Source organism: Mustela nivalis (assembly GCF_964662115.1).
Source record: "Mustela nivalis genome assembly, chromosome: 7".
Lineage (NCBI taxonomy): Eukaryota > Metazoa > Chordata > Mammalia > Carnivora > Mustelidae > Mustela > Mustela nivalis.
Genome location: NC_139026.1, coordinates 72,319,757 through 72,338,508, shown reverse-complemented (window position 1 = coordinate 72,338,508; position 18,752 = coordinate 72,319,757). Strand labels below are relative to the sequence as shown.

Here is an 18,752-nt window from a genome sequence, read left to right as displayed (position 1 = left end):
ATTCTACAGTAATTTTCCCATGGCCAAGATTAAGCCCTGCATCCTTCATGTCCCCAAGTACCATACCAATATTAGAACTGGCAAACAGTATTACAGTTATCTGCATACATGCCTGTCTTACATTAGAATTTATTGGTCAATATGTTTATGTCAACTCCTAGCACAATCAATATATAACACTGATGAAATTTTGTTAAAAGATCACTAAAATAAAAAGAAGCATTTCTTCAGTCCTTTCTCTATGCCATAGGACATCCTCTATGTTTTACATGTATTGTCTTATTTCATCCTGATAACAATCATACAAAGGCAGTTTTAGTACTACCCCATTTTAGAGATGAGAAAACAACGACTTGGAACAGACACGTAACTTGTCTACAGTGCTTATATTATGGGGGGTAAAAACCCAACTTGGGGTTTGTATAGAATCTGAACTGAGGTCTGTCTCATTCTAAAGCATGTCCTGCTTACCTTTCTCCGGGATGGCAACTGGAAATAGGAGCCTTCCTGATGCACCTTCCATTACACTTATATAGGCAAGTATTATTTTGCCTACTGTGAGGACAGAGCTAATTCTGTCTGAAGGATTGATTACAAGCCAATGTGTCACAATCGAGAAGGAAAGGAAAGGTGGTGGTTTTAATGGTTTCCAAATAGACTCTGAGAAAGCTTTCTGAGATTTTTACCTTTGGCAAACAAAGCTTTGGCTCCTCTGAGCCATGCACACATTTATTATACCCTTGGGACTGTGGTTTATGTACAAGCATCTTATTTAAAAGACTTTTTAAAAGACTGAAATGTGATTTCCTTTCTGACAGCGAAGGAAAAATAAAAAGATGTTCTTTGCCCTCCTGTTCTAATCTGTATTTGGAAGTCAAGTCTGCAGTTCCCAGAACTCTATCACCAGCTTGTTACATTTCCATAAATCTGTCTAAGAATACAACACTGTTCACCCAAAAAAATGTAATATAAACTATAAAACACATGCACAGGATACCTGAATCCAATTCACCCTCATTTTGTATATAAGTGAAAATAAAGCAATGCTTTAACTCTTAGAAATGACAATATCTCGTTATTTAGATAAGTGCCACCAAATCATTATTGAGATTCTGATAGCATTTGCCTTACTGGTAAAAGAAAATTACCTGTAATGCATAGTTTAAATAATTACTTTTAAACAAAAGCTTCTTTTCTGCATTGCTTATTTATCTTTTGAGACCAACTCAGCAGGGCTATGTATTTTATTAAAATTGCCTTCAGACTGCTAATGGCAGGGCGTCTGTTAGCACAGGAAAAGTGATGGCAGTTTGACTCCTATTCCTAATATTGGGAGTTAGTCCAGACACTTAAGAGCCAGAACTCTGCTGTGCATTTGACTATGTTATCAACACTTTACTTGCTAATGATACTAGTGACAGCATTTCAATATGATGGGTCAGACTTAAATAGGAAAGCTTATAATTGTGCTTACAGAACCAAAGAAACTCCCTCCCCCCCCCCACCACCACCAAAAAAATCCTTTTTATCAGCAGATCAGCTGGTGTTAAGCTTCATGACTGGGAATTATTTGGTAAGCTTCTGCTCAATTTTTTTTTTTTCCTTCTCTACTTCCCACCTGGAATGAGGAGGATCCATCAGCACCTGATATCTCCCCGTTCAGAAAATGACAACTGAAAGCCTTCCTGTGGTGCAACTGTGTGCCAACTACCCAGCAGAAGGTCACACTGATGACTCCCCTGTGGCTTTTATTTTCCCCAGGGAAATCCACAGCCAGGGCTGACTGCCTGCCAAATATGCTGAGTGCCACAAACCAGCAGTGCTAAGAACCCCCCATCTTTCTTGATGCGAAGCAGTAAGCAACTGTGCTGAACACCTGTGTCAGCTCCTGTTCCTGGGGACACCCCAGGCGAGCACTCTCAGCATCCGGGGATAGGGCTCCCTTCCTCTAACTGGCACTTCTGTCCAAAAACTTCTCAGTAGTCATATGATAATAGTTATGTTTGTCAGATCTCTATAACATCAGCGTGTTTAACTACCATTAAGGAGGAGAATTTAAATCATTCGCGAGTTAAATATTTTACTCGTGTGTCTACAGGGAATCAGCACAATGAAAGTACTTCCTGTTATTGTACAAGTAAAAACAATAGTCTCTGTAACTTCCTTTCACAGCTTCTCCAACCCACTTGAGGAAGAGAAGACTTGGTCTGAGTTGTGGAAAAGGCACAATGCCATAGAGAGACAAGATCTAAATCAGTATTTTCCTGTAACTGACAGAGAATAATATGCTCATTTCAAGTGAAAATTCCAGTCAAGAATGGGATGGAGAAAAAGTCGGGCAATATGAATAAAAGGGTGTCTGCCACAGTTTAAGACTCAGAATATTGAATGAATGAATGAATGAATGAATGAATGGACAATCAAATGAATGGACTCCCGAGTAATTTTCAATACCTCAAAAAAATTCTATAATTCAGAAATTATTATATTCCATTGAGCCTATACAGACTGAATTTAGTGTTTACTATTTGCAGATCACTCAGACCAGGCCTGTGCAGAGATTAAAAATAAATAAATGAGGGATGCCTGGGTGGCTTAGTTGGTTATGCCACTGCCTTCAGCTCGGGTCATGATCCTACGTTCCTGGGATCGAGTCCCGCATTGGACTCCTTGCTCAGTGGGGAGCCTGCTTCTCTCTTGCCTCTGCCTGCCAGTCTGCCTGCTTGTGCGCTCGCTCTCTCTCTCTGACAAATTAATAAAATCTTTAAAATGAATGAATGAATGAACCAAAGCCTACTTCAGAACCACACATCTTGTCAGGCAGCAGAACTACAGTTCAAACTTCAGAGTTTCTTGTATTTTGACAATTCCATTTGATTTTCTTCAAAATGCCACATGACATTCAGACCCCTAGTCTTTCAGGGTGTTCCCTCAGCTTGGGTTGCCCTTCTTCCATTAAAGAGGAAACTTATGCTGTCAAGTTTCAATTCATATAGCTTCATCCTCGACTTTCCTGCCATGTTCCTGAATGTCTGCATGGATGCTTTTTCAGTGTATCAATACAAGCATCTCAAATGCTAAGACTCTCAGAACAATCTGTGTCTCGCCACTAATGAAAATAGAAGTAAATAAGTAAAAACAACTACCTTTTTCTCGTTTCCCATATCCATGTTTTGCATGACTTTCATTTCAGTTACTCAAGATTTAAATTCATCCCTATTGCTCTAGTATGTCAAATTCTACTACTTCCATCTTTGAATTTCTGCTTCTTTTGCCCGCATGTGTTTTTGTCTTGGCTTGGCTTTATGGATCCCTTGTATGATGACTGTATTGGTCTCCTCTCTTCCCCTTGTAAATTCTCCCATTTTAATCAACCTCATACTGCCACCATATTAATTAATTAATATAGTCAATTAATAATTAATTAATACCGGCAAAGACCTAATCATCAAAAAATATCAACAAATATTTTCGATAACTCCCCAGATCATGCTGAATTAAAAGTGAAATCACCAAAGAGCCAAAGTTCTCTTTCTAGACTTTGAATTGCAAAGTCTCTTCCTGTTATAAAGAGCTCAACATATCTTTACAGTCATTATTCCCCTTTTGTATACCTTGTGCTGTATGAAAATGTACTCAAGCCTAAAGACACACTTCAAACACGAGGACTCTAAATATATACTAGGCAATCCTATCCTCTCCCCCTGTAGCTAAGATCTTGGCTAGGAAAATCACATGGATCCTTTAAGACCCAGCTCAAGTACCCTCTTGCATATAAAACTTTCCTTCTCTTCCCTACAAACCCTTGTAGAATGTTACTTGGTAGTTCTTGTTTACTCTTTAGGACATTATATCTTACATAATAATAATTGGTATTGGATCTCCAATCTAAATTCATTCAACATGTGTTATAAGCAAAGCACTCTGAAAGGTGTGTTAGGGTTATAGTAGAGAACAAAACAGATTCACTCCCAACAAAAAGCAAAGAAAAAAGGGTCTTTCAAACAAATAAACCAAAAAAAGTGTGATGGGAGACAGAGTCATTCATGCAGTTGAATGAACTGAAGGACCAAATAAGATAATGACTAAAAATTGTCATTTGGATTTAGTGTGATGGAAGTAACTGATTGCTTAGCAAGACTTGGCATGATAGAAGTGGAGAGGATCGGGGAGTGGGTGGGAAGAAAAAAAATGGAGACAGGAAGTTGAAACCTCAGGAAAACATGTATATGAAGGGAGTGATGGCTGGAGGAAGAAGTAGGGTCAAAGGGAACTTTTTGTCAATTTATTTTAAGGTGGGAAACTTTAGCACCTGTAAATATTAAAGCTTCCAGTAAAGAAGCTGAAGCTATTAGAGTGAAGAATCTTTCTGGAACTGCCAAAAGTAGTGAGGCATAAGCACAGTTGGAAGAACTAGTCCTTCTAAGAGAAGGAAAACCTCCTGCACTCCCTGTGGTGGAGAAGGACCCAAATCACCCCTAGATTCAAGGAAGACTGCAGGTGTCTATGTGAAGTTGAGGTAGGCAGGCCCTCTTCTTTAGAATATAATTCAGAGAGTAATTTCTTTAGTTCTCATTTAATCATAAAGGTGATTCTTATAATTTAAAAGGGAAGAATTTAGAACAAATAAAAATTTTCATTTATTGCATGAATATTCTGATAGCCAAATGATGGAAATCTAAGCTTAGATATAATGTATTGGTCTAAAGGTTTGAAAACATTAAGGTAAACCATTATTTGACAGCTGGAAACTGCTGCCACAAGACTGATGACAGAACGCAACCCTTAAATTCCTTTTCTCATACTCACTTTGATGCTTTTACAGGATAGTAATGAGATTTTTAGAACCAACTCTTCTTCCAAGCGTCAATAGTATGTTCTCCAATGGATAATTTTTAGGAAAATAAATATGGAGATTTTCCTCTGTTTTTTATATGAAATAATCTCCCTTATTTTCTCATTCATATTAAAAATGGCCACCTGTAGTGTAGGTGATTCTTAATTCAACCAATTTTTATTTACCATCTTACTATGTGCTCACTGGCTTAACAATTGTAAAAGAACTGCCAAGAAAACAGTATGCTTCCCCCTGTGGAGCAGTGTTGATCACTTCTAGACAAACATGTCTAAGACCCCAACTCAGCTGCTAAAAGTTTCAGAGCTGGTGCCAGAATTTATGCCCTCTAAACCCTACTAAGTTTTTTTTTTTTTTTTAATACTCCACGTTTCCTTTTCATAAATAGTCCAATAGATCATGTGATAATCGCAATAAAGCTATGACATACTTTGAAGCCTCTTCCTTTACAAATAGAACATAAAATTCATGATTGCTTGTGGACTTATACACAGCTATGTAGTTTTGGTTGAAATTATAAATGACAAACAAATGGGAAAATCAGTATGCAAAGCAACAATCAGATGCACATAATTTTAAAATATGACATATCATTGTCATTAATGTCCCTATTCTATTATACACTGCCAAAAAACATGATTCAAATTCAAAAGAACTATGCAAATTAAGGACATGGAAAAGAAAAATAAGAGCTGCACTATTTAACATTAGCTCCTGGAACACAATCATCAGTCAATATCCTGATCAGATAATGTTGCCCTGATCATTGTTAATTTAAGTCTATTTTCATTCATAATTTATATTCTGTACCAAAAAAGAAAATGTTAAAATGTTTTACATACCCAGTAAGTTTGAGTGATCCTTAAAACATGTGAGCCACGTGATGTCCCTTATTGGCTAAAATCTCTTTAACGATTCCCATCTCACTCAGAATAATAGTCAAGGTCCTACCGCTATCTACCAGGCTTTCTATGGTAGACACCACTTCACCCTTCCCATTCTCTAGTTGAGAATCTCCTTAATCTTTCCCTGCCATATTGCCTTTCTTGACTATCTTTCAACATACCAAGTGTAAGGAGTGTCTCTTCACCCATCTATATCTATACGGTTCCCTCTCTCCATTTAGTTTTGTGCTTCATTTTCTCCTTAAAACTACCTTCCTCAGACTTAATATCTAAAATATTATCCCATCCTTCTCAATTTATTCTGCTTTATTTACTTCTTAGTACGTATCCCCATTAACATATACAGATGACTCTTGAACAACGTGGGTTTGAATTGCATGGGTCCATTTACACATACATTTTTTACAGTATAGTATCGTATATGTATTTTTTTCTTCCTAATGATTTTCTTAATAACATTTTCTTTCCTCTAGCCTACTTTATTGTAAGAATACAGTATATAATACATGTAACAATGTAACATACAAAATATGTGTTAATTGACTGCTTATGGTACTGGTAAGGCTTCTGGTCAATTGTAGACAATTTGTTAAGTTTTGGGGCAGTCAAAAATTATACACAGATTTTCAACTGCATGAGGGGTTAGCACCTCAAACTCCCACATTGTTTAAGGGCCAAATGTATGTTTACATCTTCACTTTATGTTTTCCTCCTCTAAAATAAAGATTCAGGAGCATAAGAACCTCCATTGCATGAAGGAAAGAAAGAATGGATAATCATCTTTCCATTTTATCCAGCCAAATAGGAAACTTCTCCAGAGAAACAACAGTTACAAAACAAACAAACAAACAAAAAAAAAAAAAAAAGAAAGCAAAAAAAATTAAAGTTCTTGATTTCTTTAAATATCAAAATGATCCAAAGTCAAATATTAGTATCAATTAGTATCAATTGTATTTTCTATAAAATTATAAATTGGCAAATGATATTTTCTATGTATGTGCATAATATCGTGTGCAGAACTGTGTGTATTCCATAATCTGTAAGGCAGCATAATGCAGTACGATTGTATTATATCAAGAGACACAGATTTACCTCTGTTACTATTTCATGTGACACTAAGTGGCAATTTAGGTTTGCAAAACAGGTACACTGGATTGGATTCTATCTCCCAAGGCTATGGAATCTGAGATGTTCATCTCTTCGTTTTTGATTTTGCTTACAAACACACAAAACTCAACAAGTATATTCAATTTAGGGTCAATACTTACATTTCAGCTGGATGCCAAGAACACCCACCACTTGGGCTTCGATTTGTTTCTTTTTAATATTTAGTTTAATCATATTTGTTAACTGAAAATGTGGAAATGTTTACCACCAGAAAACTCTTCGTAAAAGTATTGCTCAAAGGAAATCTCAAAGCTACTAGAATCAGTGCAGTCACACTTACAAACCCAACCAGTTAAACATATTCTAAATACATCTTTTTTGCAGGACTCATACCTAAGTTAGCTAAGAACAGAGACTTGAGGATATGCACCGCATCAAGATATACTTGAAATTATCTCTCCTTTAGGCCGGAAGCTAGTGTTCTCTCAATACATAACAATAGTAATCTGTCTAGTATTTAATGCTAATGCTAAGAAATAACAAAATCCCTGAATCATCCAGGCAGAGGAATTTTAAGCTTAGCTCCTTTCTTAATAGGCCTTTTTACTGGAAAAGATGTGCTCAGACTGAAGGACAAAAGCATCTATCCCTCCCGGTTACGAAAACTGAAAAAGCCCAATGGGAGTTGCTCTATAAGAAACCTGGATGTGGAGGAGTTAAGTGACACTCCAGGAGAGTTGTGGAAGTGATAGGCGTGACAGAGAGGTAAAGGATCCCCAGGCTTCTATAAATAACTAAGCAATTGTACTGAGAAATGTAATCACTGTTCAAGTCAACTGGGAGACTTCTCTGAAGCAGGAGATGAACACGAACCCATTAGTCACTCATGGAGACACTCAGGGCAATGGAAACCCCAAAGGCTAGCATGGCTTCAGCTTACCAAGGGATGGGACTAACACTAAACCTTCCACAATGGTGACAAATGCTCATAGTACACCCTTTGACTTTTGGGATCTTTCCATTTACATAGAAATTGGATTTTAATTAACCTTCACTTTACACATGGTAGTCAACATTCAGTAGTTAAGATTAATGTAAGCAAACAGATTGACTCTAAAGTGTCAGAGCTTTTAGAGGTGGATCCAAGTTCAGAGACTTTAGAGGAAAAGAAAGGAAATGACTTTCATGACCCAAGTGTAGTTACAATTACTTAATGTCACTACAATTACTTAATAACATTTTATATGTTTAAAGTTTTGATTCTGGAAAAGTTATCAAGAAATCTTCATTCAAAAACAGCTGATTGAGAATTATAGAAATAAGGGTATTTATATAACTTATTAGGTAAGACATTTTCTTCTATTCTTGAAAATTTATTTTAATTATTTTTTTAGATCTTCAAATCCTAAAAAAAGAAACCCAAATGCTGGACTTTTTATATAAAGGTGTTAGTCATGGTTTGCAAAACTGAGAACATACCAAGCAAGCACGTCCAAGAGACAAACAAGTGGCAAGAGACTTGAGAACTCTAGAATTGATGGCAAAAGAATGATCAGCAAATGATAATGCAAATGTCCTGACCTGCTGAGTCTCCCAGTCCAATCTCTCCCTCTCCTGATGTCCTTGATGTTATCTATTTCTTGCAAGGCTAAAAAACAAAAATAAAATAAAATAAAATAAATGAAAGAAAAGTAGTGAGAAATCAAAGTAATTCCAAAATAGGGGAAAAATCAAATATCATAGAGTTAAAGTTTCTACTACAAAACTTTGGAAGAAACAGTAAATAAATTTTATCCTAACAACTTTTTCTAGATCATATTCACAGCCACACAGTCAGATACACAAGACTGTGCCAGTTAATGGTTGATGAATGAATAATGAATGAACAACTGAAAAACAAATTTTATAAAAGACAGTTAAGATATAATGACAGTTGAAGTGTAAAAACGGTAACCAATTATTCTGGAGCTATATCAATTAAATCATTTTTATAAATTTTTATGTTATTAATTCATCCATATAAGCACATGCATGAATATGAACCCTGGGCCTAGTTTTATAGAGAAAAACAATTATAACCTTCGTTATAGTTCTTGACGGTTACCTTAAAATACACTTGTAAGGCAACATTACTTACAGCTACAGTATTATGGAAAACATCTTAAATGGCACTAAGATGTATTAAATACAGAATATGACTTATAAGGCACAGTGCTATGTTATACTAAGACAGTAAGTTGTATAAGAATAAAAGTTTACAAACTCACTGAATAATTTCTAGATTAAAAATAGTATGATTAAAAACACCAAAATAAAAACACCAAAATAAAAGCAGAAACACTTTATTTATACCCAGTTGCTCTTTCATAGTCATACTCTAGTGTTATAAAGACCAAGTTTCCTTTTTCGGGAGAGTGGGGATTTTGTTTTGGTTTTATTTTTGTTTTTTAAGAGTTTATTTATTTGACAGAGAGAGACACCACGAGAGAAGGAACACAAGCAGAGGGAGTGGGAGAGGGAGAAGCACAGAGCAGGGAGCCCAATGTGGGACCGGATCCCAGGAAAGCTGAACACAGACACTCAACAACTGAGCCACCCCAGCACCCTTGGTTTGCTTTTAGAGAGGGATGAGGGGGCAGAAGGAGAAGGAGAGAGAGAGAGAGAATCTTAAGGCTCCATGTCCAATACAGAGCAAGTCTGCGTTTGACAACCCTGAGGTCATAACCTGAGCTGAAATCAAGAGTCTAACGCTTAACTGACTGAGCCACCCAGGTGGCCCAAAGCCCAGGGTTTAATCAGTGGTCCTATGACAGAAGAGCTATATGTCTTTGGAAATTTACTGAACCTCTAAGAGGCTTATTTTCTTGATCTAGAAAAATGGTTTCCTTTCATTTTGTCATGAATCCAGGAATCTTCCCAAAATCAATACATACAACTATCTTACCATGATTTTAGTATTTACTTACAGATATACAATAATTTTTATAAGGATAAGTTCATCACCTATTCTACCTTTTTAAGCTTTGGCCCCTAAAATGTTTAGTTCTATCATTGTAAAATGTTTAAACATGTGTTAATGATTTTTGTGACATTGCAACATGATTATTAAATTTTATAAATATAAATTATATAAATTTTGTGCCTTGGGATGGTGGATTTACCTGTGTCATTAACTGGATTATGTATAGTCAGTATTTGAAAAAGACTTAAAAATCATACTTTTAGGAAAATAGAATCCTACTTCTAGAATATTGGTCTTACATACTATTATCACAGTTTTGGAGGTGATCTAGGCCCAAACTACTGCATAACTTTTGATTTTTAGTTTATAAAGACTTCACATTTTAAGAGCTTCAATAATTTTGGGTGACTTCTGGAGTCTCTAAATTATTTTAAAGTATGTAAAACAGTAAAGAAATAATACACCAAGACCTGCTGGGTTTTATCTTAGTAATATAAAAATTAGTTTAACATTTAAATATCAAATAATGGAACAAGCTATATAAATAAAATATAAAATCATACAATTATTCAATAGATGAGAATAACATTTGACAAAAGTCCAACACATTACCATGATAAAAACACTCAACAAACTAGCAATAGAAGAAAACTTCTTTATCTAATACAGAGAGCATCTACAAAAAACCACAACTATCATACTTAATGGTAAAAGACTGATTGGTTCCCCCCAGATCAGGAATAAAACAAGGAGGTCCACTCATACGACTTCTATTCAGCATTGTACTGGAGATTACAGCCAGGTTTGTTAATAAAGAAAAATAAAAAATATCCAGATTGAAAAGGAAGAAATAAAACCACCTAATTGGAGATAACATTATTTTTATTTAGAAAATCTAAAGGAATTCACTAAGAACTATTAGGAAGGAAGGAAAGAAGGAAGAAAGAGAGGGAGAGAGAAAAGTAATGAAAAAGAAAGACAAAGAAATCCGATATTTGTTCCTGATTCCTTGCACAGAGTTTCAAAAACTTATGGAATTCACTGAGTGATAGATAAGCCTTTGTTATGCTATGACTTGACTCATAACAGAGCCCCTAGATAGCTTCAGAATGGGAGGTTGTGAAAAAAAGCAAACACATGATTTAAGAACTGGAACTTTTTAGGACCCTACCACCCTAGACTCTGAGGAGAGGAGAGGGACTAGAGATTGAGTTTAATCACAAGGTTAATGATTTAATCAATCGTGCCTATGTAATGAAACCTTAAGAGAAGCTCTAAAATGATGAGACTCAGAGAGTTCCTGGTTGGTGAACATATTGACATATGGGAGGGTGCACACCCTGACTCCACAAAAACCAACTCCTGTGCTCGAGACCCTTCCAGACTTGTCCTATGTATCTTCATCTGGGATATTCATTTGAAGCCTTTATAGTAAAACAATAATAGTAAGTATAGCGGTTTATGAGTTCGGTGAGTCATCCTAGTGAATTACTGAAGCTGAAGGAGTGTTGGGAGAACTCACAAATCTGTAGCCAATTATGCCAGGCAGAAGTACCCATTGCCTGGGGACCCCACTTGCAGTTACCTTCTGAAGTAAGGGCAGTCACTGGGGACTTTACTCTTTAACTTCTGGGATCTGATGCTAATTCCAGATACTGCCAGATTGAACTGAATGATAGGATACCCAGTGACATCTGAGAATTCCTATCGGACCATAATAGTCTTTTCAACAAATGGACAACTGGATACCCATATGCAAAAGAATGGAATTAGACCCCTACCTCAATACCATGCAAAAAATTAACTCAAAATGGATATTATTAAATGTAAAACTCGAAACTATAAAACTCTTAGGAGAAAGCACAAATATTCATAGCCCTGAGTTTGGCCAGGGTTACTCAGACACACCACCAACAGAGGAGACAAAACAACAACAACAACAACAACAAAAAACCTGGTAAATTGGATTACATCAAAACAGAAAAACTTTTGGGCTTCAAAGTATATAATCGAGAAGGTATCGAGCACGATTTTGTCTTGGGAGCAATAAAGAAAGAATAAAGTAAAAAGACAACCTACAGAATGGGAGAAAATATTAGTAAACCATACATCTGCTAAGGACTTATATCCAAAATATATAAAGAATTCTTTCCACTTTATAATAAAAAGTTAAACAACCCAATTAAAATGGGCAAAGAATCTAAATAGGCATTTTCCCAGAGAAGATATATAAATGGCCAGTTAACACATGAAAGATACTCAACATTATTTAGCCATTAGGAAAATGCAAGCCAGGGCTACAATGATATACCACCTCACATCCACTAGGATGACTAATAAAAAAAGATAGGTAATAATAAGTGCTGATGAGATTGTAGAGAAATTATACATCAAATGTACATCAAATGTAGGAATGTGAAATTCTTCAGGTGCTTTGGAAAATAGTTTGGCAGTTCCTAAAAAGTTAAATATAGAGTTAATATATGACCCAGCAATTCCACCCTATATACATACACAAAAGAAATGAAACCTATGTCTGTCTATATAAATACTTGTACATGAGTGTTTATAGCAGCATTATTTATAAGAGCTGAAATGTGGCAACAATTTAAATGCCCATCAACTGATGAATGAATAAACAATATTTAAGTATATGCATACAATGGAGTATTATTCAGCCATAAACCATAAAGTATATATTAAAACATGAATGAAACTTTAAAAGATACCAAAAGAAAGAAGCCAGTAACAAAATACCATATTTTTTTAAAGAGGCAGGCGGGGGGGGGGGGGAAGCAGGCTCCCTGCTGAGCAGACAGCCCCATGCAGGGCTCGATCCCATGACCCTGGGATCATGACCTGAGCCTGAGGTAGAGGCTTAACCCACTGAGCCAGGCGCTTCAAATTTACCTAACTGGAGCATTTGTTATATTCATGTATTGTATGATTCCATTTATAAGAAATGCTCCAATAGGTAAATTTATAGAGACATACCGACATATTAGTGGTTACCTAGAGTTAACAGATTTAGAGTGGGGAGGACCTGTTAATGTGTATGGAGTTTTTGTGAGATTAAAAAGTTCTCAAATTATATTATGATGATTTTGACCAAGTCCTTGAATTTACTACAAAACAGTGAATTGCTACTTTAAATGAGTAGATTGTAAAGTATATAAACTATAACTCAACAAAGCAGTTTTTAACAAATTACATATTAGAAAACAAAGACACATTAATACAACTGTGTTCTCATTTTTAAAAAAGGAAAAGTACCCTCATCTGCCTTGAAAAAAATCTAACCATGTTAAGATAATACAAAATATGTTTTATATTTGATAGACGATTTCTTGACAGATAACACTAATGCCAGACCAAGTTTAAATACCAACAATAAAATAATAGAAAGATAGTCTACTTTTAAACTAGTCTTCAGAAATTAGTCTTTCAACAGAGTTCAAGCATTATAATACAATCCAAGTGTAACTGTCACTTTATCAGCACTGATAGTGAAGGGAAAAATTCATTAATCCAAATTACGGCAGTAGTTCAGAATATAATTCTTTGAAAGTTGGGAATCACATGGATACCTCACCGATTTTAGAATTCTCTAAGAATGACGGTTATAAAATTTTAGCTGCCAAACAAAACTAGGTAAATATATGAAGAAATATATACTTTAAAAAAATCAGGTTTCAGTGACATAAAATTGAAGCTTCCCAATACTACCTATTTACTTTTGATTTAAATGAATTCATTAAAAAATAAGAGACTTCATTATCCTGTAAGATTACTTCATGTTTACCCAATTTCATAATGGTAAGAGTGTTATGATTAAAAAGCTTGATCCATTGCAGTTATACAACATACAGTGGTTAATCTCTTTATTTAATACCTGTTTAACGATTCATGTTTATTTTCTGCTATTGAAATTTAAATAAGGTTCCCTTCCCATCTCTAAAGTGGGTATACACATTGCTTTAAGTTGGGGATGGCTGAATATCAGCCACCTATTCTCTCATCTAGTCCATAAAAAGTTACTGATTACTTATCGTGAGATATTGATTTTAAGAAAAAAAAATACAGAGATATACAGTACATGTGTTTTGGGATTATCTAGAATGGACTATGAGTTCAGGCCTCAACTTACAGGTGGCAAAACCTTTCTCAACGGCAGCTTCCTCATTTTTAAGGTGATAATGAATTGAACCAATGAGTTTATAGAACCCAAAAATAAACAATACTTTCTCTTTTTTTGGTCTACTCTGAAGCCTAGGAAGATTAATCACATGTGGATTCTGCACCTTAGAAATTAACAGTACAGCAGATATTATAATGTGTATAAATAAATGAAGGTGAGAAATCATAAAGTAGGCATTTCCAATGATAAAATAAGATGTGAGGTGATCCCTACCAGATATACACAAAACAGAACATCATCACTATCACCAAATGGAAATAGCATTATGTAGTTGATTAGCACATTAATTAAATGATTATTAAGTAAAAAAATAGAAAATCAATAATCTCAGTGTGCTCCCAGGAAAGCCTGAATAATTGCAAGTAAATTTGAGCATTATGGAAAAGATGTTTACTTCCCACTATCATTCCTTAAAATAATGAATAAAAATACCACATTTCCTCTACTGACATTTGTTAAGTCTGGCTAGCCCAGCTCCAGCACTTACTTATGACCAGCGGCAAGATATTTTATGTCTTGGTTCCTTCATTTTCTCATCTTTTAAATGGGAATTATAATAATGGATGCCTTGGGGGGGTTAGTAGTATTAAATGAGTTAATGTATGTCAAATGCAAGAGGACCTAGTCCACTGAGTACCACTGAGTTTTACTGTAGATACTCCATCAGTGTTATATCATCTTGTCACTCTTATAATCTTTCATGCCATAGCAAGAATGTACAGGTATTGTGATTAAATTTTATTTACCATTCAATGGGAAGACAAAATGTCATAAGGGAAGATTACTCATAAATGCATAATGGAAAAACTAGGGCTTTTCCTATCACTCATAATGGCCTGAAGAGTGAAGTTCTGTGACTAACTAGGACAATACCATGTACCTTTGTCCTGAGCAGAGAATGAAGAAGCAGTTCTCCCAAAGGAAAGGGCGTGTTTGGGTGGGGCAGCATGCTGAAATACAAAACAATGGTTGCCTACCTACACCTACTATGCAAATAGGGGTAGTCTTTACTGCAATTTGGTGTTTTTAAATTTAACTGAACTCAAAATGTTGAACAAAGGACTGGTTTATACAAAATTAGAACTCTTTAATCAAAAAGTCCTTATAAGACTGATGGGAGTTTCCTCTCCCTCCCCTTCCACATGTCATTGGTCACTGAATCATGCTCATCTTGTCTCTTAAATATCTATCTCTTCCCCTCCATTTCTCCAGCTATTGCCCTTCTCTACATTCTCTTTTCTTACTTTGACTATAAGTTTCTCAGCTGTGCTCATTGCTCCCAAACTACACATGGGACAACTTGAGCATGTTCTTCCACTCTTCTCTACCTACGCCCCCTCAACACTCAACCCTGTTATTCAACCTTCTGAAGTGAAGTCTTTCCTAACTCTCCAAGGGATATTGAAGAACTCATTTCACAGGACCCACAAATGGTAAGTTAGCATACATCTGGAAGTATCCAATTATGAATTTTACCAACTAGCACAAGTTTTTATTATAAAAACCCATACTAGAAAGGTATGGTAAAGTGAGACTTTCATATGTGGTTAGTGAAACTTGAAACTGGTTCAAATATTTTGAAAAAGTATTTGGATCATATATACCAGTAATCTTACACATACTCCTATGTAAATTTATTTTTGAGATTATACCCTGAGGAAATATTTTATACACACACACACACAGACACACACACATATATGAGGAATGAGTCTAAATGGCTAACAATAGGGTATTGCTTAAATGAATTATGGATCATTTCCCTACTAACCAGCTCAGAAAAATGAGGCTTAGTAATCAGCAGAGCCCAGATCCATATACACAAGCCTGTGATTCCAACATCTAAAAGTTCCTAAATGCTAATCTTGTTCGAAAATATTAGTGTTTAAAAATATTAACTTGGTTTCTAGGCAGAGGATCTGTGGTTTATATAACCAAGGACACCCATACACACACACACGCGCGCGCACACGCACTACATAAAAATGACCCAAAGGAGGGGCGCCTGGGTGGCTCAGTGGGTTAAACCACTGCCTTTGGCTCAGGTCATGATCTCAGGGTCCTGGGATCGAGTCCCGCATTGGGCTCTCTGCTCAGCAGGGAGCCTGCTTCCCTATCTCTCTCTCTCTCTCTGGCTGCCTCTCCGTCTACTTGTGATTTCTCTCTGTCAAATTAATAAATTTTAAAAAAGCTTTAAAAAAAAAAAAAAAGACCCAAAGGAAAAAAAAAAAAATGACCCAAAGGATAAGTGCCAAAATGTTACGATGTTAATTCTGGAATTACAGGAATTTCTTACTTTCTTCTTTGGTAATCTACATTTTCTAAACATTTCCTCAATAAATTATATAACTTTTATAATAACCAAAAGTTTATTAAATAGAATAACAAAACTTTTATACAAATTGTATGCTGCTATTTAAGTGATGGAAAGAAAGGACTTTTACAAAGGTTCTAAATTGGTATTTCATAATAATCTGAGCTCATAATAATCTCAAATGACTTCATAATTTAAAAAATACCTTCTTGGGGGGCGCCTGGGTTGCTCAGTGGTTTGGGCTGCTGCCTTCGGCTCGGGTCATGATCTCAGGGTCCTGGGATCGAGCCCCGCATCGGGCTCCCTGCTCCGCAGGAAGCCTGCTTCCCTCTCTCTCTCTCTCTCTCTCTCTCTGCCTGCCTCTCTGCCTACTTGTGATCTCTGTCTGTCAAATAAATAAATAAAATCTTTAAAAAAAAAATACCTTCTTGGGCTCCTATCCAGGTCTATTTCCTGTGAAGTAGCCAAAAATCTTTTTAAAAACCATTTATTGACTTATTTTACTATGTATTAGATAACGTATCTACACTGGTTCCTTACTATACAACTGCCTATGAAGTGTTAAAAATTTGTTAATGCTGAACAAATGAGGTTACTGAGTTGAACTTAATTGCCCATGGCTACATGGTCAGCATGGGGCAGATCTGGGACTTGAACCCAAAACTACCTAACAGGATACTCCATTTTCTTTCCAACAGATTACATACACCTCTTCAAAATATACCTGTCTATGTATTAATTCCTCACTTCATTTTCAAATGCTAATGTATCAAATAAAGCAATTATTACTAGTATGTAAATGAGCTAGTCAGATTACAAGTAGAAAAAATATAAGAATTGGAGGCCTCCCTCAGCCACTTGTCACTATCCCCCTCCTCCTTTTATTTCCTGCATAGCACTTACCATCTCTAAAATTAGTTTGTTTTATGACCTTACCTATTTTCTTCTTTGCTTTACCTCTAGCACCTAGAACAGTGCCTGACTTAAACTGGAGTTTAATACTTAGTAAATGAAAAAACAAATGTGTTCATGAGAACAGGTGAAAATCCCTCTTTACAAGCTATGTATATCTTGACAAATCAACTAGCCTCTAGGCTTTTAAATTCTTGTTTCTTTCATGGGAAACTGCCTAAGGTTTTTATAAGCTTAACTCCATCCATTCAAACTATTTACTGAGCATTTACTCTATGGCAGATATTCTAAACAAAGTGATAATTACAAAACACAAAAATCTCTCATGCATCATATACTCTCGTAAGTAAAGAGTGACAAGAATATAACAAAATATGTTAGATGATGATCTGTACTTTGGAGACAAAACAGAGCTTGTGGGTCTCTGAGCGAAGACTCTGCAACTGGGTAATGGAGAAAGAAGGCAGTTGAGTCAGGAGTTGAAGGGGTAAGATATGCACACTGGGGAAAGAACATTTCAAGTGGTGGGAATAGCACTTTGGTGTGACTGTCTTTTTAGAGCAGCTGTAATGCAATAAATGAATGAGAGGTAACAGGAAATGAGATCAGATAAGTAAGGGAGCAGCAAGGATGGGTTGTGTAGGGTCTTGTAGGCCACTGTAATAACACTGGCTTTTATTCTCAGAGAAATTAGCAGTCACTGAAGGGGTCTGCACAACAGTGGAACATTCCATGACTTAGATTCTTAATGGGCTCAGCATTTCTCAGTGGGGTTGCTACTGGTATTTAGGGTGGGCAACTCCTCTTTGTCCTAACCCTCGAGCCCACAGTGGGTCATTCAGCATCTCTAAATGTCAGTAGTTATCCCCAGACTTTTTGACAATTAAAAATGTCCCCACTTATTTTCAGAGCTATGGTATAAATTGATGGAAGATAGGTTTAAAGAGCCTATGTTAATATTCCAGGCAATAGTTGGTGTTATCTTGAGCCAAAAAGGTAGTGGGAAATTCAGAATATATATTTTTGCCGACAGGATTTGCCAGTGAGCAGAATATGGATGTGAGTGAAAGCTAGAAATCAAAGGATGACTCCCAGGTGTTTGGAATGAGCAAATAGGATGGAGTAGCATTTACTGAAGTTATGAAGACTGAATATGGATGAACTAGCTTTGGGGAAGAAAGCAGGAGTTCAGTCAAGACATATTAAGAACTACTATGTAAAAACAGATATATCTACATATTCTGGAAGGATTTTGTGAAATGGGGTAATGGGGTAATGGGGACTACCGCTGAACTGACAGATTTTGTTAGGGTGTATTGGATAGAGTTAACAGAAATAAATATTAGATAAATGAATAAATGATTACTAATTTACTAATAGTAATGGATTAACCAGTTTAAACAATCAGATTATGTCCAGAAAAGTTTTTTTTTTAAAATATAATCCAAAGGAATTAGTCTAATTGTGGAATTTCAAATGATAAATGGTGTGGAAGTAGG

General features: G+C 35.7%; 1 long non-coding RNA gene across 1 annotated transcript in view; it reads right to left on the bottom strand.

The window, feature by feature from the left end:
• Positions 1-18,752, bottom strand: part of LOC309868580 — a 358,629-nt gene that overhangs the window by 21,654 nt on the left and 318,223 nt on the right. Inside the window, exon 5 of the long non-coding RNA XR_014313736.1 lies at positions 8,449-8,515. This is a non-coding gene — a long non-coding RNA (uncharacterized lncRNA). The remainder of the gene's footprint in view (positions 1-8,448; positions 8,516-18,752) is intronic.